Source organism: Rhamphochromis longiceps, linkage group LG16 (assembly GCF_057381845.1).
Source record: "Rhamphochromis longiceps isolate RC_006_pf linkage group LG16, R_longiceps_female_GT1.1, whole genome shotgun sequence".
Taxonomy (NCBI): Eukaryota; Metazoa; Chordata; class Actinopteri; order Cichliformes; family Cichlidae; genus Rhamphochromis; species Rhamphochromis longiceps.
This window is the reverse complement of record NC_140572.1, coordinates 26,668,274-26,693,328: the sequence shown is the minus strand read 5'-3', so window position 1 is coordinate 26,693,328 and position 25,055 is coordinate 26,668,274. Positions and strand designations below refer to the sequence as shown.

General features: G+C 39.4%; 1 long non-coding RNA gene across 2 annotated transcripts; it reads right to left on the bottom strand.

The window, feature by feature from the left end:
* Nucleotides 1-1,339: 1,339 nt before the first annotated feature.
* Nucleotides 1,340-9,287, bottom strand: LOC146651285 (uncharacterized). 2 transcript variants are annotated; one of them, XR_014907947.1, is made up of 5 exons: nt 9,245-9,287; nt 9,022-9,096; nt 8,569-8,801; nt 1,656-1,730; nt 1,340-1,435 (listed from the first exon to the last, which is right to left on the bottom strand). It is a non-coding gene; the product is annotated as an uncharacterized LOC146651285 (long non-coding RNA). The 2 variants fall into 2 exon arrangements; XR_014907946.1 differs by having other exon boundaries at nt 1,416-1,730.
* Between the last annotated feature and the right edge of the window lie 15,768 nt (nt 9,288-25,055).

Genomic DNA, 25,055 nt, shown 5'->3' with positions numbered 1-25,055 from the left:
GCACAGCGTTTTTTTTTTTTTTTTTTTTTACAAAAGCGTGCATATGCTTTTGTTCGGGCATTTAGACATGGAATACGCAGACAAAGAAGAATGACTTATTTTACATGTGTTTTACTCCTTTTAAACTGGGCTGAAAAAGCCAAAAAGGAATTCTAAATAAAGATATTATTAATGAATATAATAACAAATGTTCTACTGGTGGCCAAACTAATACTAAAAACCATAGTCTTTAGCATTTGTATTTTTTCAGCCACTTCCCTGCTGTCTCTCCATCCATTTCTTGCACCACACCAAGTTCAAGGATTAAAATAAAGCAATAATGTGGATTTAAGTAATGCAGATTCACAGTAATGCAGATTATGTTGCCTTGAAGTGAACTCTGAGAAAAGATAGAATACGTTTAGGATATGCAATACATTATACAGCAGTCCATTTCTTACTACTGTTCCAGTTGTGACAGCTGCTGAAAAGGTAGTTTATTTGTTACCAAAGGCTATGTCTAGAAACCTCTTTGGTAAACATACACTGTGTGTAGCTCTGCCTGTGATTTCCTAGTAACAAAGTACCAGGTTATCTGAATTGGGTCAAGGGATGGAGAACCTAGCAGCTGACATCTTCTGAAAATGACAAACTGTACTGAGTTAAAAGTAAATTATATATGTGTGTGATTTTAATTTAATCAGATACTGTTTTCCCTGATTATTATTTGTATTTCACTCTATTTGGGGTTCATTAGATCAATATCAGTGTTAAAATGCTGTATTTATTGGGGGGGGGGATGATTCAACAGCAGAAACCCAGAGACAAAATCATGTTTTAGGAGCTTTTATTTTGACTGGATTCTCAGACAGAGGTACGGGTTAAAATAAGTTTTCTTTAAGCACAGGGGCGAGGGAGGATACCACCAGAGAACTGCCAGAGAAGACAGATAAGTATTGAGGCAGCTGAGTATTTTGCCAAAATTGTTAAAAAAAACTTAAATTGAACTTACTTGTGATTCCCTTGTGATTTGCAGGCGGGGGAGGCAGGCAAAGGCTTCGGGTGTCAGGGCTGGTGGAGAGTGAGAAGACGTGTGAGATTCCTGGGTGAGTCTGAATGAGATCAGCTTGGGTTTATGGGAACTCCTTCCTTTGCAGGTGAACAAAGGGAGCCTTGCTTCTGACTTGAGTCTAGCCAAGGAACACACCAGGACAGAACTAGCAGTGGAGAGAAGAAAACAAGGTCAGGTAATAGAAGGTACAAGCAAAAACTACAAATGGTTGTGAGCCAAGCTACCACCACAAAGGTAACAAAAATCTGGCAAAGAGTAAAGGTTTCAGTTTACTTACAGGATGTAGCTGCCCACTTGGAATTACCACTCGTGACGCAGAGAGCTTCGACTGATGCAACTTTATTCTCTCCTCCTTTAACCACCGACAATATGGCACCGTGAAAACTATAAAGATGCACAAACAAATACCATTAAACATTCAAGTAGAAAATGCAGAAATGTTCGCATTTTACTATAGAAAATTATTTTGATTAACCCAAATAGTGATATTGACATAAATCAATAGTTTTTAAACTATTTATGTTACAGCATTTAATAAAATGAATTAACAACAACCTTTCTGTGTCTTAAATACATAAACAATCGTTTGCAATCATTAACCAACCTCTTTCTGCTTCCAAGGGTGCTAATCATGCTGAATCAGCTAGCCAACCTCCTCCATGCGCATCTCTTAGCCAGTCTTTCCACACCACAAACAAATGACATGCATACACAATAAAAAACGAATTCAACCACATTGAGTAAACTTTCAAAGTTATAGCATGTGACAGATAAATAAAAACACATAGTTTTGCATGAGTACCCTCAAAAACAAACGCTTTTACTCACTCTGAAGCAACGTGTTTGCGTCGCCTCACCGAGAACAGAACAGGAAGTCTGACACAATAAAAGAGGAAGTGCTAAGGTACTCTTCAAAATAAAAGTGCAAAGTAAAGTGGCTTTGCCGGCATTTACACTCCCACCAAATCCTGATACAATGAACGAACAAATTCACAAAGCAAGTGAGTTGTACAGGATTTCTTATACTAATAGATGGATGACTGAATTGAACTATTAGAGGTATACAGGTAAGTGTACTTTATGCATTGAGGTAGTGTATAAACATAACTATTATTGTCTTAACATATTTTGTTTTATTTAATTCTCAAGGAGTAGTACTAGTTTTTGGATTGGTCTCTCAATAATTGAAGGTTTAGAAGGGGCATCTTGCTTTCTTTGAGGCTTTCTCTCTCCAACTCGCACTTTAACTCGACGGACTAAGCCATCATGGTCTTGAAAGGTCTCCACAACTCGACCTAGTTGCCAATGGTTTCGTGGGAGATTGTCGTCCTTGATAACAACGATATCATTGACTTTGAGGTTACGCCGAGGTAAGTGCCATTTTTGCCTTGTTGATATGTTGAGCAGATACTCCCTTTTCCAGCGGCCCCAGAACTGTTCAATAAGGTATTGGACTCTTCTCCATCTTTTTGTAGCATACAAATCTTCTTTCATGAACACTCCGGGGGGTGGAAGAGCAACCTTTGTTTTCATCGTGATGAGATGATTCGGCGTTAAAGGTTCCAGTGCATGAGGATCGTTGATTCCGTCAACTGATAATGGGCGACTGTTGACAATAGCCATGGCTTCATATAGCAGCGTTCTGAGGGAGGCATCATCAAGCCGACCTGGGCACTGTGCGAAGGTTGCATTCAACACATTCCTAACCGTTCTTATTTGCCTTTCCCAGACACCTCCTGCATGGCTGGCAGAAGGGGCGTTGAAGACAAATTCGCACTGTTTTTCAGATAAGAAGGTCTCCAATTGCTTGGCGTCGCATTGCTTAAGTGCTTCCTTGAATTCGTTCCTGGCACCAACAAAGTTAGAACCTTGGTCACAGTGTAATTGTTGGACAGCTCCTCTAAGACTGATGAAGCATCTCAATGCATTGATGAAAGAGTCTGTTGACAAATCTTCAAGCATCTCAATATGGACAGCTCTTGAATACAGACACGTGAAAATCAGACCATATCTTTTGTGTTCTTTGCGTGCTGTCTTCACAATGAGGCTTCAAGACGTTCTTTAGGGAGTTCAGCCATTCGCTGGCTCTCTGTAGGTCGTCGAAGTTTCCTGCAAAGCACACAGGTGTGTATCATTTTGGCCACCAGCTTGCTCCCACCAATGACCCAGAATCCATTTGCTCTAAGCTCCATTTGTGTCTGGCTTCGACCTTGATGGCATGTCTTAGCATGGTAGTGGGACACAATGAGCTTGGTTATATGACTGTTGCTTGGTACGATGAGTGGATGCTTCACTTTGTGGCAAAGAGACGACCACTTTAATCTCCCACCAACGCGCAAGAGTCCATCAGACCAGATGGGGTCAAGACTGAAGAGAGAGCTTGAGTTTGGAAGGTCACCTTTGGCTTGAAACGTTTTTATTTCATGAGGGAAGGCGTGCTGCTGTACGATCTTTATCACTGCTTCAGCAGCCTTCTCACGCTCCTCGATCGTCACATGTTCAGTATGCTTTTGTTGAGATCTCAGTCTTTTGATTCTTGCAACCACCTTTATGAGTTTTGTCCAAGATGAAAACTGATTCAGACGATCGAGAATATCATTGAAGGTACTGACGTCAGTTGCGAGCACCTGAATTGTCTTGACTTCGGGATCACCAACAAGTAACTCAGCTGGAGTGCTAGGTGTTAGACGTAACTCACGTTCCCAGAGAAACTTTGGTCCTTGCAGCCAGTTTGTAGAGTGGATGTCTGAAACATGAAGCCCTCTGGATGCATGATCCGCTGGGTTTTCTGAGGTGTCCACATAATACCATTGATTGGGATTGCTGTTGTCTCTAATGAGTTGAACACGGTTTGCGACAAATATGTGGAACCTGCGAGCGTCATTGTTGATGTAACCAAGTACCACTTGGGAATCGGTCCAGAAGAACTCATCATCAATTTTCATGTCAAGCTCAGCCTTTAACAGGACGCTTACTTTTGCAGAAACCACCGCTGCTGCGAGTTCAAGCCTCGGGATACTTGTGACCTTTGAGGGTGCCACCCTTGCCTTTCCCATCACAAGGCTGCAATGAACCTCGTCTTTGTCATTTTTATATCTCAGGTAAGAACATGCACCATATCCTAAGCAGCTGGCGTCCGAAAAATGGTGTAGCTCTACTCTGACAATGTTTTGGAAGTCGTGTGGGTGGTAACATCTTGGAATTGAGACCTCCTTCAACTTGAAAAGACCATTTATCCATTTCTCCCACCGTGGCTTCACATCTTCTGGGAGTGGGTCGTCTCATCCAATGCCTGTGTGACAAAGCTCTTGTAGGATAAGTTTTCCACTTAGGCTGAATGGAGCGATAAATCCAAGTGGATCGTAGAGTGAGGCAATGACGGACAAACAACCACGGCGAGTCGAAGACTGATCTTTCAGGCTGATGTTAAAACTGAAGGTGTCGTCCTCTATCGACCACTGAATGCCAAGAGCGCGTTCTGAAGGGGATGGGTCAAACCCACGAGGTTCAATGGTTGCTGCTCTTTCAGAAGGGTCTAAGTTGGAGAGAGCAGCTTCTTCATTTGAGTTGAATTTGTGAAGGCGCAGGCCTCCTTTTCTGCACAACTCTTGTGACTGAATGATCAGTTCTTTGGCTTCCTCAACTGATGAAACGCTGGCTAATCCATCATCAACGTAGAAGTTTTTCTCCACAAAGGCTGATGCTAGAGGATAGTCGGTTTGATGTTGTCGTGCAAGATGCTTTAAACCGAAATTGGCGCATCCTGGAGATGATGCAGCTCCAAACAGATGAACTGCCATTCTGTACTCCTGAGGTTCTTTCTCCAAATCACCTTCTTTCCACCAGAGGAATTTCAAATAGTTTCTGGATTCAGGGGTGACAGCGAATTGATAGAACATTCTTTCAATGTCACAGATTACGGCCACGGCTTCTTTCCGAAATCTGCAAAGCACTCCAACCAGAGGGTTGATGAGATCAGGTCCAGTTAATAGGGTATCATTTAGAGAGACACCATGGGATTTGGCGGAACAATCAAAAACAACTCTTAGTTTGTCCGGCTTCCTGGGGTGATAGATTCCATGATGTGGCAGGTACCACTCGGTCTGCCCCTGAGATGCTATAGGAGCAGGCTCTGCATCACCCCTGTTGATGGTTTCTTCCATGAATGTTCGGTACTGATCGTAGTATTGTTTGTTGGCCTTTAGTTTTTTCTTGAGACACTGTAGACGTACCGTGGCTAACCTCTTGTTGTTTGGCAGGTGGGGTGGGCTGTTCCCTTTGAAAGGGAGAGGCATTTCGTAATGTCCGTCTTCCCTTTGTGTGATGTGATTACTGAGGAACTGTATGAAATGGACATCTTCTTGGGACACATATTTGTTCTCATAGGTTCTCTCAGCAAAATCTGATTCCAGGGCTTTTAGAACATCTGTCGCTGATGGAACAGGCAACTCTTTTACTGTGAGCCGATGCACAAAGCTTTGGTTTCCTTGTCTGTCTAGGTGGGGGTTTGATGAGCCAATTATACTCCATCCTAGTTCTGACCTTTGTGCGAAGGGTTCATGCTTGTCACCTATGATGACTTCAAGAGGAGCCAGCGCAGATGGACAGTCATATCCAATCAGGAGCCCTACATCACAATCTTGGAGAGGCGGCAACTTTTCCGCCAAGCTTCTGAGATGAGGCCACAGTAATGCTGTTTCCTTTGTTGGGATGTACGACTTGTCCACTGGGATAAAGTCGCGGCTATAAGCCTGTTGTAGTTGGATACAACTCTCAGAGTGGAGTCCTCTAACTTGTAAACCATGAACACTCTTACTCGAGATGACTGTGTCAATAGCCGTCATGGTACTGAGTTTCAGTTTTACTGGTTGGACATCCACATTCAGCTTATCAAGTATGTCCTCCAAGACAAATGTTGAGTCACTTTGTGTGTCTAGCAATGCATAGGTGAGTATTTCTCTCTGTGGTTCTTGTACAGAAGACACAAAGACTGGGACAATACTTGAGGTAGCCGAAACGCGTTGTGTTGATGTATGAGACATGACCTTGTGTGTTTCCTGGTTTACAGGTTCTTCCTTGGGAGTGGAGCTATTTGTTACTGCTTCTGCAGGGTTTCGCTTTCTGTTTTCGTGCAAGCAGGTTGGATGACGACGTTCACAAATGTTGCACGTGTGTCGCCTTTTGCAATCTTTGGTGATATGACCTTTTCTTAAACATCCAAAGCAGAGCCGGTTTTCATGGATGAATGCCCTTTTATCTTCAACACTCTTAGCTGTAAAGATGGGACACTTTGAGATTCCATGAGTTTCACTTTTACAAACAGAACAAGGTGATTTTGGTTTACTAATGTTTGTGTCTTGTTTCTCCTGAGCGGAACTCTTTGGTTGCATGTTTGTGTTGAAGACTTTGGCTCTCTTTGGGATTCGATCATCTACAGGTTTGAAATTCATCAACAGTGGAGAAGCTATCGGGTTGCAAGCTATCCGTGCTTCTCTACTCAGGAAGTCTGTGAAGCATGCAAGATTTGGATAGGTGCCACATTCGTCAAGTTCATCTACAACAATTCGACTCCACTTGCGCACGATCCATTCTGGCAGTTTTTTGAGCAATTTGTGATTTTCTTCACAATCGTTTAGGATAGCTAGTCCTTTGACGTGTGGGATTGCTTCAGAGCATCCTTTGAGGAAATCAGCAAACTCTCGTAGCGCTAGTGGGTCATTTGCACTGATTTTCGGCCATCTCATGAGTTTATCACGAAATGCTTTCTGTATAATGAATGGGTTCCCATATCTGTCCTCTAAGACCTTCCATGCTCCCTTGTATGCATTTTCTGAATCTTGGTAAAAGAAACCTTCTACCGCTTTGCGTGCTTCTCCTGCGAGATAATTTTTCAGATAAAACATCTTCTCGCTTGCTGGAAGGGGTTTTCGGTCAATCAGATTAATGAATGACATTTTCCAATCGGTGAACTGCAAAGGGTCCCCACTGAATGTGGCAGGCTCAGGAACTGGCAAGCGATTCATACTTAATGAGCTAGCGATTGCTTGTGCTAAGCTGACAGACTCCTGGGTCGTTGTCATTTCTGGAATTGCTTGGTGGGGTTGGAATGATGCGGCATTTGGATTCAGCTGAGGTTCAATTTGCCTTCTGTAGCAAGCAGAGCTAATTTTACTATCAATTTCCCCGTTGTGGTTCTCAAACCCTTCAAGGCTGTTGTACGCCTTCACGCGAGCTATTGCTATAGCAACTTCTTTGTCTGCTTGTAACTGCTGTAGTTTTGCTCTTTCTTGTTCCAACTGTTGTTGCATTTCCACCTCTTTTAGTTTAATTTCTGACAACATTTTTGCCTCTTTGAGTTTCCATTCACTTTCTAACTTGTGAAGATGTGCTTGCTGTGCTTGAATTTCTTCCATAGCCTTTGATTGCTCCAGCTTGGCAGCAAGCTCTGCTTCTGCATCTACTCTACTGTTGCGGGTACAGGATGAGCCAGAGTGACGGCTCAATTGCTCTGACAACTCTATAGAGCTTGCAGTTTCTGTTATGCTGTTGCCAAAAACAGACCCATATTCGTTCTTGCTTAACACTTCTCTTACTCTTTCTTTCTCAAGATGGTTATTATATTCCTCATGAACGGTCTTTAGACGGTCACTTATGAGGTTACATACCTCCTTTGTTAGCGTAACACAGGCGTCCATTTTGTTGACAATGTCAGGTGTGGTGTTACTGTTACGCAGGATAGGTTCATACTGTGAACTTACAGCGTCGTGCTTTGCTTCAATGTTTTGCTGCAGTTTATTGAGGTCTTCTGCTGAGCAGAGGGATTTTAGTTTTGTTCTAGTTTCCCTTGCTACGAGCTTCCAAGAGTTATAAGTCTTGTTGAATGATTTTTCACGCTTTCTGATATCGTGCTTTTGCATCTCTAGGCCTTTCTCTGTTAATTTTCTCTCACGTGAGCTAGATTTGCATGGTGCGTTTATAGGGTTGTCTGTTTCTTCTTCTGATGAGCTGGATTCACATGGTGCGTTTGTGGGGTTGTCTGTTTGCTCTTCCGGTAGTGACATTTTGTTTCTGTAGCTGCCTTAAGTCGATTGTAGCTTTGATTGCCTTACTGCTTGACTATACTTTAAAGCTGTAGTTAATCTTTACCACAGAGTAACGCTATGTCAAACATTTACTGATTATGGACATTCAAAGGTATGTTTAGTGTAAGACAGCAACAACAAATGTTCATAAATTAGCTAATGAGCTTCACCTTTTAAACCTTTTCATAAACAGACATGCTGTGAATTATTATTCCACAAAAAACACATTTCGCTCACCAAGAAACATTAACCAGATTCAGGAATATTATGTGTTGGCAGTCCATGAATTAATTTGGCCTCGTAACATTATTTAAAGAGTTTCTAGTTATGCATTAAGCTTGTGCATGTGTGTAAGCAGTCCCGTGTTTCTTCTTGGCAGTCAATGTCTCTTTCAGTATCTGGAGTCTTGAGTTTTAGTATGCTGTTCTTTCTAACCTTGCGAGTGCAGTTTGTGGATGCGAGTGGAATCAGCTGGCTGGTAACAGGTTGGTAGCTGGATCTCTGATGAAATGGTGTCAGGTTCTCTGCAGGGATGGCAGGTCTCTTGCAGTCAAAGAGTTTTCACTGTAGCTGCCCACTTGGAATTACCACTCGTGACGCAGAGAGCTTCGACTGATGCAACTTTATTCTCTCCTCCTTTAACCACCGACAATATGGCACCGTGAAAACTATAAAGATGCACAAACAAATACCATTAAACATTCAAGTAGAAAATGCAGAAATGTTCGCATTTTACTATAGAAAATTATTTTGATTAACCCAAATAGTGATATTGACATAAATCAATAGTTTTTAAACTATTTATGTTACAGCATTTAATAAAATGAATTAACAACAACCTTTCTGTGTCTTAAATACATAAACAATCGTTTGCAATCATTAACCAACCTCTTTCTGCTTCCAAGGGTGCTAATCATGCTGAATCAGCTAGCCAACCTCCTCCATGCGCATCTCTTAGCCAGTCTTTCCACACCACAAACAAATGACATGCATACACAATAAAAAACGAATTCAACCACATTGAGTAAACTTTCAAAGTTATAGCATGTGACAGATAAATAAAACACATAGTTTTGCATGAGTACCCTCAAAAACAAACGCTTTTACTCACTCTGAAGCAACGTGTTTGCGTCGCCTCACCGAGAACAGAACAGGAAGTCTGACACAATAAAAGAGGAAGTGCTAAGGTACTCTTCAAAATAAAAGTGCAAAGTAAAGTGGCTTTGCCGGCATTTACACAGGATATAATGAGCTAATGATAGATAAGCTGTTCTGTCTGGACTGAGGGCAGGAACATCACACCCTAGAGCAGGGCTGGGCAACAACGACTTCCTCTATACCGCCTGAGAGCAAAAGGGAGAGCAGGAAAAGAAGAGAGAGTGAGAGAGAGAAGGCTAGCAACAGAAGCAGGCCTGCTGGGAGGATGACACACACACACACACACACACACACACACACACACACACACACACACACACACACACACACACACACATATTGCCAAAGTTGTATATGTGGAATTGATTTTTTTTTTTTTTACTCTTCTTACAAAAGACACAAAATATCTTGTAAAGTGTTGTTATCAGCTGGTATTGATAGCCATGTCAAACTATACAGCCAACCACCCAACTGCGTTCAATGTGTGTCATGTGTGTGTGTTTCTAATTAGCATATTTACTAATCCTGGAGATATGGTAGCTGCAGAAAAACTAGGTAATCAAAAATATTTTTTTTCATCAACTTGAAAATCAGAAAATAATATCCAGTTTTATCACAAGGTTCAAGGTTCTTTATTCATCACATGTATAGTTATACAAGTATAACACACAGTGAAATGAAACCTGACACGCTCCACGACTTGTGCAAAAGGGGGGGGGGAACGACGACATTATATAAAATATATGCATTAGGTGAATGTGCAGTAGTAGCATGTATGCAGCAAGCAGGTAAAAGAAAGCAATACTCGGACCTTAAATAGCAGTTAAGGAGCATTGACTGACACAAAGGGGAAACTTCAAAAGGTCCTTCAAAAAGTTATTTGCATAAAAAAACCCTTAAGCTGAAAGAGCCTTCAGGAATTGGAAATACATAGCAGACAAAAGATATGCAAATATGTTCTGTTTTAATGACAAGCAATCAACCGTGTTAAGAGTAAAATATTTCCTGATAATACATCAATCTACATCAACAAGAATGGTATTCTGAACACATATGCAGAACTGGTTTCAGCCATGTAAGCTGTAGCTGCTCATAAAGGCTGTCCTGCAATCATTTATGAATCACTGTGACTCACTGCAAAGAGAAAAGCGGCGCCCTCCCAACACAGGGACTAAATGTCCAAGTTTTATCTGTGCATTTGTTTTCCTGTTTTAGTAAAGACTCACATTCATTACCCTTTGACTGACAGCACAAACCTTCTATTTCATTATTTCACAAGCACAAAGAATAGTCAATTTTCCCAGCAAACATCAACGTTCCTGGCTGAAAATGGTCACAGACCAATTGCAAAAGGCAATGCGAGTAAAATTAGCCCATCTAATTTTCCTTAAATTAAAAAAAAAAAGCAAACTTATTACTATTATTATTATAACAACCATGCCTGTACAATTCTATTGTAAGCAATATAAATCTATCTATTTATGGCATGCCAGCTGGTTAACAAAATCTCATTGTAGCACCTTGCTTTACTTTGTAAGTTATTTCTTCTTCTTAGTTTAAAGAAACTGTGGATAGAGGTCTTCAGCGGCCAACTATGAATTCAATCAAATACATTTCAAAACAACTTGAAGGCTGGCTCAGTATTCATCAGCTCAAAATTATACAAAAAGGAAATATTATAGAAAAATGATTTTATTTGTCTGAGGCGTACTTCAGATTATATGAGCACTATCATGCTTGTAACACTAGTTCTTGTGTTAGGAACACAATTGGCTTCTTAATGAAGAATTAAGGGCTGAAGATTTTACTGACTGGGTAATTAAAGAGAAGACAGTGGCTTTAGAAAGCCTCATACAATTGGAAACAAAAGACAGAGGAAATTAGCAGCTAATAGACAACCCCAAATTCCATTTTACTGTCAGCTCTAAATGAGGTCTACAGTAAACCCATGTAATATTATAATCCACTAATGGAAAGAAGCACTTTAAAATCTGTTTTTTCCACCATTGTCTACAAGATGTTGCAAGACTTACTGAATGTTTGGTATTAATACAGTCTTTGGGAACTGAATTTGAAAAAGCTTTTGCCCTCAAATTAAAGTGGGCCAAAAACATCCAGAATGGTTTCTGTGGTACATATGTCTATAAGCTGTGGTTGCAGTACTTAATTACCGGTATGTCACTAGTGCTACAGAATAGGTGAAAGCATAAAGAGAGTAATGTTTTTTTAAGTGGTTGGTAATTTCAAATGCTACGCTATGACACGTAACCAGAGTGTGTTGATTCAATCATCCTCTTGTGTTTTTTTGTTTTGTTTTTTTGTCACCCTCATTAACCTGTTTTCTCACGTCTTTGACTTATTCAAGGTTCTGATTGGTTGCTGAACGTTCGCTGTCATGGTCCTGGGTCGAGCGACCCAGTATTTGAGTTTCATGTATCTTTTGTATTCATTTGCACCTAACTTAGTTCACCTAGTTAATTCCTAGATTGCAGTTTAGTTTTGTTCCTTAGTTGTTTATGTCATCTCCCCCTGTACTAAGTCTCCCTGGTTCATGCGTCATGTCTGCGTGGTTATGTTTAGTTCATGTCATGTCTAATCTCCATTATTCCTGTTTTACTTTGAAAGTCTGTATTCAATGTCAGTGTATTTAGTTTCACCTCTCCTGTCCTGTCGTTAGGTTCATGTGTGTCAGCTGTGCTCCCATGTGTGGCCACTTCCCCTGATCATCCCTCATGTGTATTTAGTCTCTCATGTAGTCTGTGTCGCGTCGTCTGTGTTCCCACCCTCCATGTTGTCACAGCCAGTCTTAGTATTCATAGTTATGGTTTCCTGTGTCTTCATAGTTTTTCCTAGTTTTACTTTCCCAGTTTAGTCATAGTTTAGTTTGTCACTGCGTTCTGCCTTGTCTGCACTCCTTGTCACCAGCCACAATAAAGGCTCGCTTTCAGTTAAGTTTGCTCCAGCCTACTCTCGTGTGTTCGCACCTGGGTCCACCACACACTCCACCGCACGGTCTGCCTCCTCAGATCGTGACAGTTCGCAGAACAAATATAAACCAAAATAAGGCGGAGCATGGTGATTGGTAACTTTCTCTTTCTTCCAGTTTTTCCAAATCAATTTTATTTTAGTTATATACCCCTAAATCACAACTACAGTTCTCTCAACGTACTTTATATTGTAAAGTAAAAACCCATCAATAGCAAAGAGAAAACCCCAGTAATCACATGACCCCATGTGAGCAAGCACAACAGGAAGAAACCTTCAGCAGAACCAGTATAACCCAGGGAGAATTCAGGGTCAGCTGATCCAGCCCTAACTATATGCTTTATAAAGAAATTTAAGCCTAATCTTGAAAGGGTGTCTGTCTACCAATTCCAAACTGGGAACTAGATAACATGGGCTTGATTATTCAAGACCTTGAGGAGAAGAGTTTGGAATTGGATAGAAGAAATATGTTCTCTCTTTCTAGTCCCTGCCAATACTCTTGCTGCAGCATTTTGGATCAACTGAAGGTTTTTCAGGCAGCTGTTAATAATAGTAATAATACATTTTATTTAAAAGTGCCTTTAAAAACACTCAAGGACACTTTACAGAACAAATAAGACAAGCATAAAAACAGGAAATGAACACAATAATAAAATAACGTTTAAGAGCATGTAGTTATACAGAGTAGGCTATCTTGAACAGGTGGGTTTTGAGGGTGGACTTAAAAAGGGGGAAAGAACTGATGTTTCTGAGGTCAGGGGGTAAGGAATTCCAAAGTCAAGGGGCAGAGCAACTAAAAGCCCTGCCCCCCATGGTAATAAGACGAAATGAAGGAACAGAAAGAAGAAGAGAAGAGGAGGATGTTAGGATGACTTGATGTTTCTAGTGGTCTAGTGTACCAAAACAAGCTTGGTAAGAAGCCTGGATCTGACAGCTCATTGTATGGTAGGTTCACGTTTTTTGGGTTTTTCTTCCATTTTTGTTTGCAAAGGGTAATTTTGGATTTAAGACAGCAATGTATACTATGAGGGGCCGATGGCGCAATATGGCAGCCTCGCTTCTGTCAGTCTGCCCCAGGGCAGCTGTGGCTACAACCGTAGCTTGCCTTCACCAGTGTGTGTGAATGCGAGAGTGAATGAATAGTGGCATTGTAAAGCGCTTTGGGTGCCTTGAAAAGCGCTATATAAATCCAATCCATTATTATTATTATTATTATTATGTCAGTGAAACACTCAGGACATCAAAACAGACACTAACATCACAAGACCAAGTTAATGGATTTTTGTGCATTTAACAAACAACAAAATGAATTAAGATGACAAGCCCATCCTAATGAATATTGTTTTTTATTCAACATCATTGTCATTAACACACTCTAGACCAGACTGTTTTTAATCACAAAGGTGATAACGACCGGTTTTTTTCCCACATGGTGGTTTTGATGTGCTGCATAGTACTCAACACGAGTGCTCAACACAACTTTTACAGAAAACTGGCAAGTTTTTCAGGCACTGTACAACCTCTCTTCCTAGCTATCTACCACACTGATGTGTTATACTTTCATGTACTATTAATTAACACAGGCATTTTCTACTTACCATGCCTCTGCAGAATAGTTTCAGAGTACCAAAACCCCAAGTCAGCACAAAAAAGGACCATGTTGAAATTATTATTCTACAATTTCAAGGTTTACTATAATAAAAAAAATATCTTTTAAAGAGAACAACTGGGGAATCGATAATAAATATAGACTAATGCTACAAAGTTTGAAATGCTTTGTCATCACAAGGCCATCTCAATGGATTTTGTTTGTTATTTAGCATGTTTGACATCTTCGTATGCTTCTGAGTGCCCTGTTGACTCTAATAGACAGTGCACTCGTAAGTCCAAAATAAGCCTTTGTTAGGCATTAACAGCTAATGCAGATATGTTAGTGTCACGTTTTCAAGTAATACCCAGTCTACAGAGCCAGACCTTACTGGAACAGTGGCGCGGCTGCCCCTCTGTTGGTCTTCCATGGTCTCTTGTGTTCTGGGGGCCTCTGGATGTCTGGAGTTTTGATCTCCTCCATACCCGCTTCACACCCCGGAGGACGGGGCTGTGGCCCCCCCACACACTCCCTAGCAGATCATTACATGGAGAAACCTTTGGAATACAAGCGCGCTGATCCACACAGGTATGCACATGGGTGTTCACTGCTCGTAGACCCAAATTACACCTTTCTTGGCTGCTACTTCGAAGCACATCTGTCTTGCGTGCTGCACAACAACATTGAATATTTAGTATTTACTGCTGTTTACACTTAGCTAGATTAATGCGATGGTGTTGTGTTTAGTATGTTGCTTTGTTTTTTTTGCTTGTTTTCTATTCTTCTCTCAACAGGTGATCCAGGAGATTTTTATTTTTTTTCTCCCCCCCTTTCTCACTGTCCCTCTCCCCTTCTGTTTTTCCTTTCCTTCCTCTTTCTTTCTCCCTTTCCTATCCCTCACTCATGTCTGTCCCGTCTGTAACATCTGAAAATAAAATATAATAAATAATAAAAACAAAGATCGACCAAAAAAAAAAAAAAAAAAAAAAGACTTGAACTAACACAGCTCAACCTTATGGCAGCATAACATTCAGTGATTCTGTTCAGCAACCAGCTTTGACAAGAAAAAGTAACATTAGGAACTAAAAATAATAAATACAGCAATACCGTATTAGTATGTAGGGCCTTATATACAGTATAGTCAATTTTGCTTCAGGTGCTCCACATAATTTCTTGGTGAGTTACTATATGTCAGCTAAAGGAAGCTCTAGAGAGCTAGAATAGTAATTTACACCTTTAATATTTACTGATTTGGATAATCAGCAACAGATGATCTCTCTAGAGGCTCACACATGATGCTATGGGATGAAAACATCTGCATTTTTCATCCCTTTTCAACGTTCTTTTCAGATTCTTTTAGGGTAACACACATGCCCACACATATTTCATAAATCTGCATTGCTTAAAAGTTTCTTGATGCATGTTATTATGTTATTATACAAAATTTTAGGCCTGAATTGAGAATTTTGACCAGCCTCAGACTCTGTATTTTCCTCATCAAAATATGTATGCCTGCAATTGTCTGGGAATAATGTATGCATGAGGTTCTTTGGTAGGACCAGAATACAAAATAAAAGAATACTTGGAACACAAAGGTCTCCAGTGAAAATCACAGTGGGATGGAGCAGTTGCAGGCACACAGTGATGAGACTTCTAATAAGAGCTGTATTACATCAGCTCTGCTCTTTGTGCAGAGATGTTGCATGATAAGTCAAAGTGGCTTTGACACAAAATAAACAAGGCGATTTTCTCTGACACTGTTTCCTCCTCTGTATGAGAAATCAGCCGCGACTGCACTGAAACAAAATTACTTTAATATATTTAAAGACATTCAATTTATAAGGTGATGTACAATGATGGGGTATTTTTCATGCAGACTGCTAAGGTGTATGATGCTCACACCTGTCAATGTACCTGTAATCTTAGAATAGAATAGAATAGAATAGAATAGAATAGAATATCGCTTAATTGTCATTGTATATTTACATGTGGATGCTTCACACCAATTGTGATGGCATAAAATATAAATAATAGACAGCAGGAATAAATAGCAAACAGGAGAAATGTATACAATCAAGAGGGATATACACAAAACAAGAGAAATATATACAAAAATACGCTGTATATGGGTTCATTCATCTAGTAGCTGCATGGCCACATGCATTATTTTCCAGTCACTGAAAGACAGACAAGACAAGTTTCTCAGCATTTTTAGACTTTTGAGTGCAATAGATTTTCATTTCATTTCAGGCTAAGCCTCGGCCTTGAGGAATCACATTTTATCAAAGCAGTCTTATCATGCCTTATGCCTGACTCATGCCTGTTACAAAGATTGTTGCACACAGTTCACTTGCTACACCAAACCCAGCTGGAGTGTTAGCTCAACTGTCCGGCCAGAAGGAACTGTCCGTGATTGGAAACGAGCCCTGTTTGAACTGATTTAAGAGGTCACACACTGGTTTACTGATGATTATTAAAAAGATGCATTGACAAAATTTCACAAATAGCATGTTTGCACTTTGGAAGGTTTTCTACTATGCACTGGTTTTCACAGATTCATCCCAGAAAAAGAAGATGCAGGATGAGGGCAGTCAGCTGGGAAAGATGCAGCAGTGCATGTTCCTTCAACACTTAAACCCACATCGACCTGGCATCAGATGTGAGCGCTTTATATGAAATATATAAAAAGTACCGTGGTATGCTATTACATGATAATGCTATTGCAGTGGTTGGTGTTGTCATTAGGGGATTTATTCTTTTGAAACACTCAATAACTCTTTGCTGAATTGGATTGACTTAGAATTTTAACACTCTTACATACAGTGCAGACAGCCTTCAGGGTTTGCAGTTTTCCTAATCTAAGTGCATGTTTTCTTTAGAAGCGGATGTTAAATGAGACAGCCAAGATCCAGCAAAAAATTTGGTAATTTTTGACATAATTTAAAAATGTATACAAACCTTTTTTTAGTAAAGTTGCATTTTTTGTTTTCAAAGAACTCCAAAAAATAGAGTAGAGCCATAGTAACTACTGATTTGATTATGTTTTTCAAGCATAAAAAATAAGTTTCCAATGCTTTAGAAATAAACTTGTTTCATCTGTATGATTGTATATATTATTTTCTTTTACATTACAGCAAACTTGTGTGGCTTGTGTGGTTTGTACCTCCTGCAGTGATGTGTAGCATGTAATTATAACTTAGGACTGGTATAAAGAAGGCATTGTGCAGCATCTATTCATAGCTGGGCAGTCCTGCTGACAGAATTGCAGGAGTGTGATTGGCATCTATTCATTTCCTCAGAACCAGGAACAGGCGAAATCAGAGTCAATCATTGACCCTTTCAGACAGATACCAAGGACTGAATGATGCAGAGGATTAGCACTCTCATGCCATTGCCTTGTTTACCTCATCATCTCTTCATCTTTAAGCCAGAAAATGACTGCATAAATTTCATAAAACCATTATTAAGAGCATACAATGTTCTCCCCCAAATGTAACCCCTTCTCATGCAAAAAGCTTTCATTTCCTGTTCAGTCTCTTGACAAAAATCCAATCAGGAATGGATCATAATTTATTCACATGTGGAGAAAGAATACACTTCAACTATATAAAGACATCTCATTATTTTACTACACATACACAAGAAGGAAAAAGCCCTGCATTAGCAGGTTACAAACAGGGATTGCATTTTGAGCTTGATTGACAGAAAAGTATGGATATTAGAATAATTGTCAAGCAAATGCCCATTGGTTTAAAAAGTTGCTATCAGTTGCTAACTTTGTAATTTTCTTGTTATTAGGCGTTAGGTTTGAGAACAGAGAACTGGCCTCAAGCCAAGTGACAAATGGCTTGTATGCAGGGCAGTCAGTTTTAATAGATGACTATTGGCTGTTTTGACACCTGCTACCTGCTTTAAAATAGAAAAGTGTACAGGTAGTTTGGCACAGCTATAGCCATTTTATTCTTTCTTGTTAACATTTTAAATCAGAATGCAGCCATAGCTGCGTGTAGTGCATATTACATTTTCTTACATATTTCTGAGTGGCCTGCCATGTCAGGGCAAAAATAAATTACTGTCTTTGTTTTCCTTTACATATCCGCTTTAGACATTTGCTCAGCAGCCACTTCATCCTGCTAGTACTGTATTGGACCCTTCAGAACTGCCTTCATTCTTTGTGGCATAGATTCAATAAGATGCTGGAAACATTCCTCTGACATTTTGATACATATTGACATGATAGCATCACACACTTGCTACAGATTTATTGGCTGCGCATCCATTATGTGAAACTCCTCTTGTGTTATTGGATTGAGATCTGGTGACTGTGGAGCACAATGAACTCATTGTCTTCATCAAGAAACCAGTTTAAATTGATCAATTGATCATCTTAATTTGGATGACCATGCAATTTAACCAATCCTGAGCTGGTACTTAGGGGCACAAAGTATTGACAAGAAGAATATCATCCACATCATTACACTACCAGCAGCATCAACGACTGATACAATGTAGGATGGATGCATCCATTCAGATCATTTTCACCAAATGACCCTGACCCTACCATCTGAATGTTGCAGCAGAAGCCTCATCAGATCAGGTAACATTTTTCCAGTCTTTTATTATCCAGTTACGGTATATTTATGCAAACTGTAACTTCACTTTCCTGTTCTCAGGTGACAGAAGTTGCACTTGGTCTGGTCTTCTGCTGATATAGCCGATCTGCTTCAAGGTTCTGCATTCAGGGATGCTCTTCTGCATACCTCTGTTATTATTTGAGTTATTATTGCATTCTTATCAGCTCAAAGCAGTCTGGCCATTCTCCTTTGACCACTTGCATTAACAAAGCTTTTACACCCAGACAGCTGCCACTTTTCTCCTTTTCAGACTCTGTAAACGATAGAGACAGCTTTATGGGGAAATCCCAGTATATCCGCAGTCTCTGAAATACTCAAACAAGCTCATCTAGCACCAATAAGCACATACAGTCACCTTTCTTCCTCATTCTGATGCATTTCTGATGTTTGAACTTCAGCAGGACATTCTGATTATGCCTACATACTTAAATGCACTGAGTTGCTGCGGTGTGATTGACTGGTTAGATATTCGCATTAATAAAAGCTGAACAGGTACTTTAAGTTGGCAATGTTAAACTGTTTTGGTAAACTTAGAGCTGTGTCTAATAGTGTGTTTATGGATCTGTGTCTAAGCAAAATATAGACTTCTTGCATGTTGTGAATAATCTGAGCTAAGAAGTTATTTGCTTCTTTTTCTTTCATCTCTCTCTCTCTCGTTCTTTCTTCCAGGTTCCTCATCAGCATGAGTAATGATCTTGTATGTGTTTGATAAGAGCATTTGCTGTACCTCTGGAATTAAAAAATCAACTGATGCATGAAATAAACAAAAGAGAGACTATGATAAGGCATTGCTTTCCCAACAGTTACCAGGCAATGAAATGTAGGATTCATAATTTTATAGATGCAGACACACAACACTAGCCTTTCATAGTTCAAACCCTTTAATATATTGTAAAGAATCCAAAATTAGCACTAATTATTCTGCTACTGTGACAAAATGAAAAATCTCCACATGTGTATCAGACGGAGTAATATTTTTACTGCCAAGTAAACTTTTCTGTTGCCAAACTGTGAGCTGTTATTTTACATTAATTTTTACATTGATCATATAGTAAAATGACAAAAAGAAAGATTAATGTGGATAAATACTGAAGCCTTCTCATCCTTTCATTTAAGTTGATCCTAACATTTCAAGAGAACAAGAGATCAGAGATTTTATGCTTCCAGCAAATAGGATCCATCTCTTTGCTCTGCAAAAAGTATAACTATGCTGTGAAATAGCAAGAATGCTTCTGCAATTGAATTGTGTGTCTCCATTGAGCTACAACATAGAGAGGAAGGCAACTGAAAACAGTTTAAAGTCACACCTCTATTGATTTATCTTTTATTGCTTGGGATTTATGAATTATTGTAAATCTGACAGTGTCTCTCATGATACTGCCACCGGGTTTTTAAATCAAGCTGACAGGCTTATTGTTGAGCTCTGGTGGAAAAGCAGAATAGCATAGAGGAATGTACCATCCCTGATCCAAGAGAAAGAGAAAATATTACCCCACACTCCCTGGTGGTGAGAAGTTGTAACAACCAAACTACATCCCCACACAATTGCCATGACACTCTAAATCACTCATATCAGTGAAACAGCATCAACCTAACAATAATGGCATCTTGTATATAATACATCTCCCTCCTCAAAACACACATCCTTAGGAATCTCCCTTTGTCAATCTATATGGATTTAAGTAATCCATGCAAATTAATACACAGCATAATGGTAAGAAAGTGGCAATCGTTGGAGTTATGGCCAATTGTTGCCTACAGCATGACTACCAGGAGCTTATTTTAGCCAGTTCAGACTGTGGACAAACTGCTGGCATGACCACAAATTATTCAGTTCTTCAGAGCAGTTGCTGAATTGGTTGTCACAGCAACACATCCAAGTCAAATGTTTTCCGGAGCAGGTTTACTCAGTATAAACTGGATTGGATGAGGGCTTTAAGGAGTGCCACCCAACTATGGCAGAGGCTTTGGCTTACTTTAGCAAACATAAAGTCCACCTCATCCTGCAGAGGAAGAGGTTCAGCTACCAACTGGTCTCCCAGTGGTTAGGCCCTCAATTACAAGCCAACTGCACAGGTTATTTGATGGAAAGCCACAAAAAAAATTTTTTTTCAAAAAGTCTGCAGAGATTACTGCAACCTGTCATCGATTCATCTCTTTGCAATAGGCTACTCAACTGTACTGGTTATCAGCTGGTTGTTTTCTGGTTATATACCTATAAAAAATCAAGGTTGCTGATTGCCATTGTTATTTAGCAGTTAAGTCATCGTCCTAAAGCAACTCTGTCACTTTTTGTGGATAAATTTCTTTTTAATGGGAATTTCCATGTATGTAGATGGCAACAGTATGCAACAGATGGCAGAAGATTTACAATTCCTGCCGATTTATCACAGTTAGTTGCCATATTATAACAACTAGATTGCATCTAATTGTCAGTTTGACCCCTTTCAATCACAGAGTGATAGCAAACTCATTCTATATTATTGCCGTTTTATCAATGTCTTGATCCATCAAGTTAAGAAATGAGATCTTGGTGTGGATGGGGGGGAAAATACATGCAATCATCAATGTTTAAAGAAGAAGGACTGTGACTCTCTTATGCAGGCCATTTCATTGTACTTGGAAATCCCCATACAGTGTAAGTGCTCATCTTAACTCAGAGGAACAGCTTAAGCTGCATGCTTCATGAATAAAACTGCAGTCTTTAAAATGTCCTCTCTTCATTGCCCTCTGTGCTTCTATTCTACATTTTATGAAGTATTTTTTTAAAACTGCCATTATACTGAAGTAGAAGAAATATGCCTTGACTTCTAAAGCACCAAATCTACTCGATATACCGTATCTCAGATTTATCTCTGGCAGTACCAAAAATGAAAATGTGTCTCCATTTGTGTGAGCTGCCACTCATTTTTATCTGAAGCACTCAGCTGCCCTGACAAAACTCCATCGTCCACATTGTTTGATAATAAATTGTGCTTTTTTTTCAGTTCTAATTCAAGAGCTCAGACTGAGATTAAATAGATTCAAAGTGTCCAAGCTTCACATTCCAATTTAGAAAACACAACAGATAAGATAAGGCAATGTAGAGAGAATAACTTTAAACAATTTGGACAAAGCTGAAAGGCCTTATTTCCTATTATGAGCATGTAATACTGTGGCATACCTATATAGTATAAAATGATCTATGAATTTATACAGTTCTTTGGTATAAGTGTGACATTTTCTGACAAATGCTTTTTGAGGCTCGTGGACTTGACATTACTTATATCTCCACTATGCACTTCACATCTGCTATAAGAATAAGGAACTATAACAAGAACAGGGCAGGACTGTTGCAGAGTCTACATGACTAAAGCCTTTGGACAAAGATTCTCAAAAGGCCTGTGCATTTTTCTGTAAATGGATAAACAAGCATGCAAATCAATCATGTGTCATGCTGATAACATCATAGATTGGATTTCTCTCCAGCCGTTGTCATTTCATTTTGCTGAAGCATTCTCTGATTTGACTCACGATGTCCTCAACAATTTCAGAAGGCTGTACTGCAAATAGCCTTTTTATTCCTCATAGTCATCTATTGTGTTGGGATCTTTGTTTTTCGGCTTTCCTCCACACTAAAATATCTCAATAAGTTTTGGAAAAGAGCATTTTCAATGCATAGTTCAAAGTTGTGTTTGATAAATTCAAACGGAGTCTTACAAAACTGTTTTAAGAAACAAAAACAACTTCAGCTGTTGATTTTGTTACTCTATTAAAACCTGTTATAAATAGCCTCTTTCTTTATCATAGTCATATATTGTGTTCATATATTGATAGTTGGGGTGTTGTCTGTCTTTTTCATATTATTGCAGGGTCTTTGACTTACATTATAAAGCGCCTTGAGGCAACTGTTGTTCTGATTTGGCGCTATATAAATAAAATTTAATTAAATTGAATAGAATTGAACCACTAATGTTACCTGGTTCTTTCTAGTAGTACCACATTAATTTTTGCTGTGAAGTATTTTGCAATCTCAAGTGATGTTGCAGAGGAGCATTTTGTGTGAATATGCTGCTCCCGATTGTTCTGGGCTCCATCTCTAGCGTAAGGTTTGGTACAAAAACAAACAAACAAACAAACAACAGGTATTTGGCATCTTACTAAAACAAAATGGTAAAGATTAAAAAAAGGCTCCGCATTGCAGCACCATTGTGAGGATGGCGACATGCTGTGCTTAAGTAGAGCTTCACAGAGCGGTTAGCATAGTTACAGACTCTTAGTCTTGTTGTGTTTAATGGCAGGTTCGTAACACTTAGCAGTAATCACAATAATTCAATATGCCATACACCTATTTACTGCCATTTTAGTACCTATCTAGTACTTGTGATAACTATTGTGTAACTGTGTTGATTTGCATGCTGACACATACAGTTAAAGAGCAGTTTCTGATATACATCATGAAGGGACCTAAGTTTATCCAGACAGCTCAGTGAGTCACACACTATCCTAAAAGACAATATGTCACAGCTGTATCTTTAATTAGGTACAATTGGCATTGACTTTTAGAAAGAAGCTTTCAGATGGGTTGCGTGTGCTCCTTTTATCCTTTCTTGCGGAGAAAATTATGTTTAGAAGGAAACTCGGTTATTGAAAGGCTTTCTGTGTGCATCAGTAATCACTCTGTCCTTTTTTCCCTGGGTCAGCCACAATGCTGGGGGTAAAGCAGCTAAATGCTGATGGGACCAAGCAACAGCCGCATTTAGCAGCCATTGGTACTTTGCCTTAAATGCTTTTCAATCTGCTGAAGATCACATTAGCCGGCTGCTTCTTATCGACTCATCTAAAGAGTTTGTCTTCATCTAATTAAGGACAGTGCTTCCTTAATAGCCCCATGCTTAGGATGAGTTATTTCATAAGTGCATATATAGGCTAGTAGTCCAGCATCTTCTACTTCACTGTCAGCTTAAACTCATATTTTTACTTTATCCAGGTCTGTCTTGTCTCATGGTAATAAACTGTGGTTATAGTCAAAACAGTGAACATGTCACAGATGGTGACAAACAAATTCTAGTCAATATAAGCTTTAAGCATTTCATTAATTCTAGCCTGGTTGCTCTCCGTATGGACTGTGGGTTTACAGCAGTGCGTGTCAGTTTCTTGATATATTGTATCCCATACCTGTGAGGCTTAGTGAAGTTGACAAGATCACAGTTCAAGCATATATTAGATAGATCCAAGGTGTCCACTGCCAAGGCCTGCCAGCTCAGCCCGTTTCCATGCTGCTCTGCGTGCCGTGAGGGCAAGCCTCCTATTTAGACAAGGGAATGAAAGATGGAGCTGAGATGTATAATGCATGTGAAAGCAAGGGAGGCAGGCATCTGCTCTAACAAGCCACTTCACTTTCACTCGCGAGTCTTCGCCTTTCACCAAAATAGATTAAACCGTTGTAGATATTGAAGATTATTCTTTCAATGTTTTCTAATGTTAGAGAAATAATTTGCAACATTTTCAACGTTATATAAGCTGCATATTTGCCACAAGGAAATATGACAAGGAATTTGAATTGCATTTTACAACATATTCCGCATTGTTGTCCAAGAGAGGTTTTAGGTCTTCGGAAAAACCAAATGATGAACAAAACATATCCAACATACCATACAAGTCACATTTAAATTCATTTATACTGCATAGATTTTAATTATTTCCTTTCTATACATTTTCTTTTGGCAGTATTTTCCACCTATGAACTGAATCTGAAGTTAATGCAAACCCAAAGACAATGACAAAAGCAACGTGAACTTAATTTGCCAGTGTAATTACGCCTGCCGGCATTAAAGAAAGAAAGAAAAAAAACCTTTCTGCTGTATATGCACATTCTCGAACCAGTAGGTGTAGAGATCAAGTATAAACCTGAGGCCAGTGTGCATATTTATAAACAATATGAAGCATTATATAAAGTAGGTGTTTTACCGGTGGCTTCAATTTAATTGTTAAGTACTGAATTTTGTGCTCACACTGACTATGTTATTTATAGTTAAGTCAGTAAAAATGAAATTCAAGAGTGAGCCAAAGAGCTTTTACAGTTCATATACAACATCTGTATTTTTTTTAATCACTTATCTGAACTTGCTTTTGGATGGCTTCCATCAATAAACAATGATGAAATTCTCCCAGATAGGTACCTTTGCAAAGTGTAGAGTCAAACGCGTCCACTCAGCAGCTTTCTTTCAAATGAATTACAGGAGCTTCTGCTGTCAGCCAGTCTCGTCCACTATTGAGATTTTGCCTCGGAGAGTTCGTTTGGTCAAAACATTTATATAATTAATAGCCCTTCAAGCTGAACTAAATTTGTCTGAAAAATGGGCCATGTCCCAGTGAAGGCTGTTGAGAATAAAAGCTGCAATAAACCATCATGTCTGTCATTGAGAGATTGTTCAGGAAAAGAGCCAATCTTCTCTTTCTCTTTGTTGTTTTGATGAGCTTATTGCTTGTGTTGTGCGCCCAGTCAGTTGTTTGAAGACGAGCTTCTGTCAAAACACTCTCTTATTTTGTTCCTTATCTTTGATCTTCATGGTTTA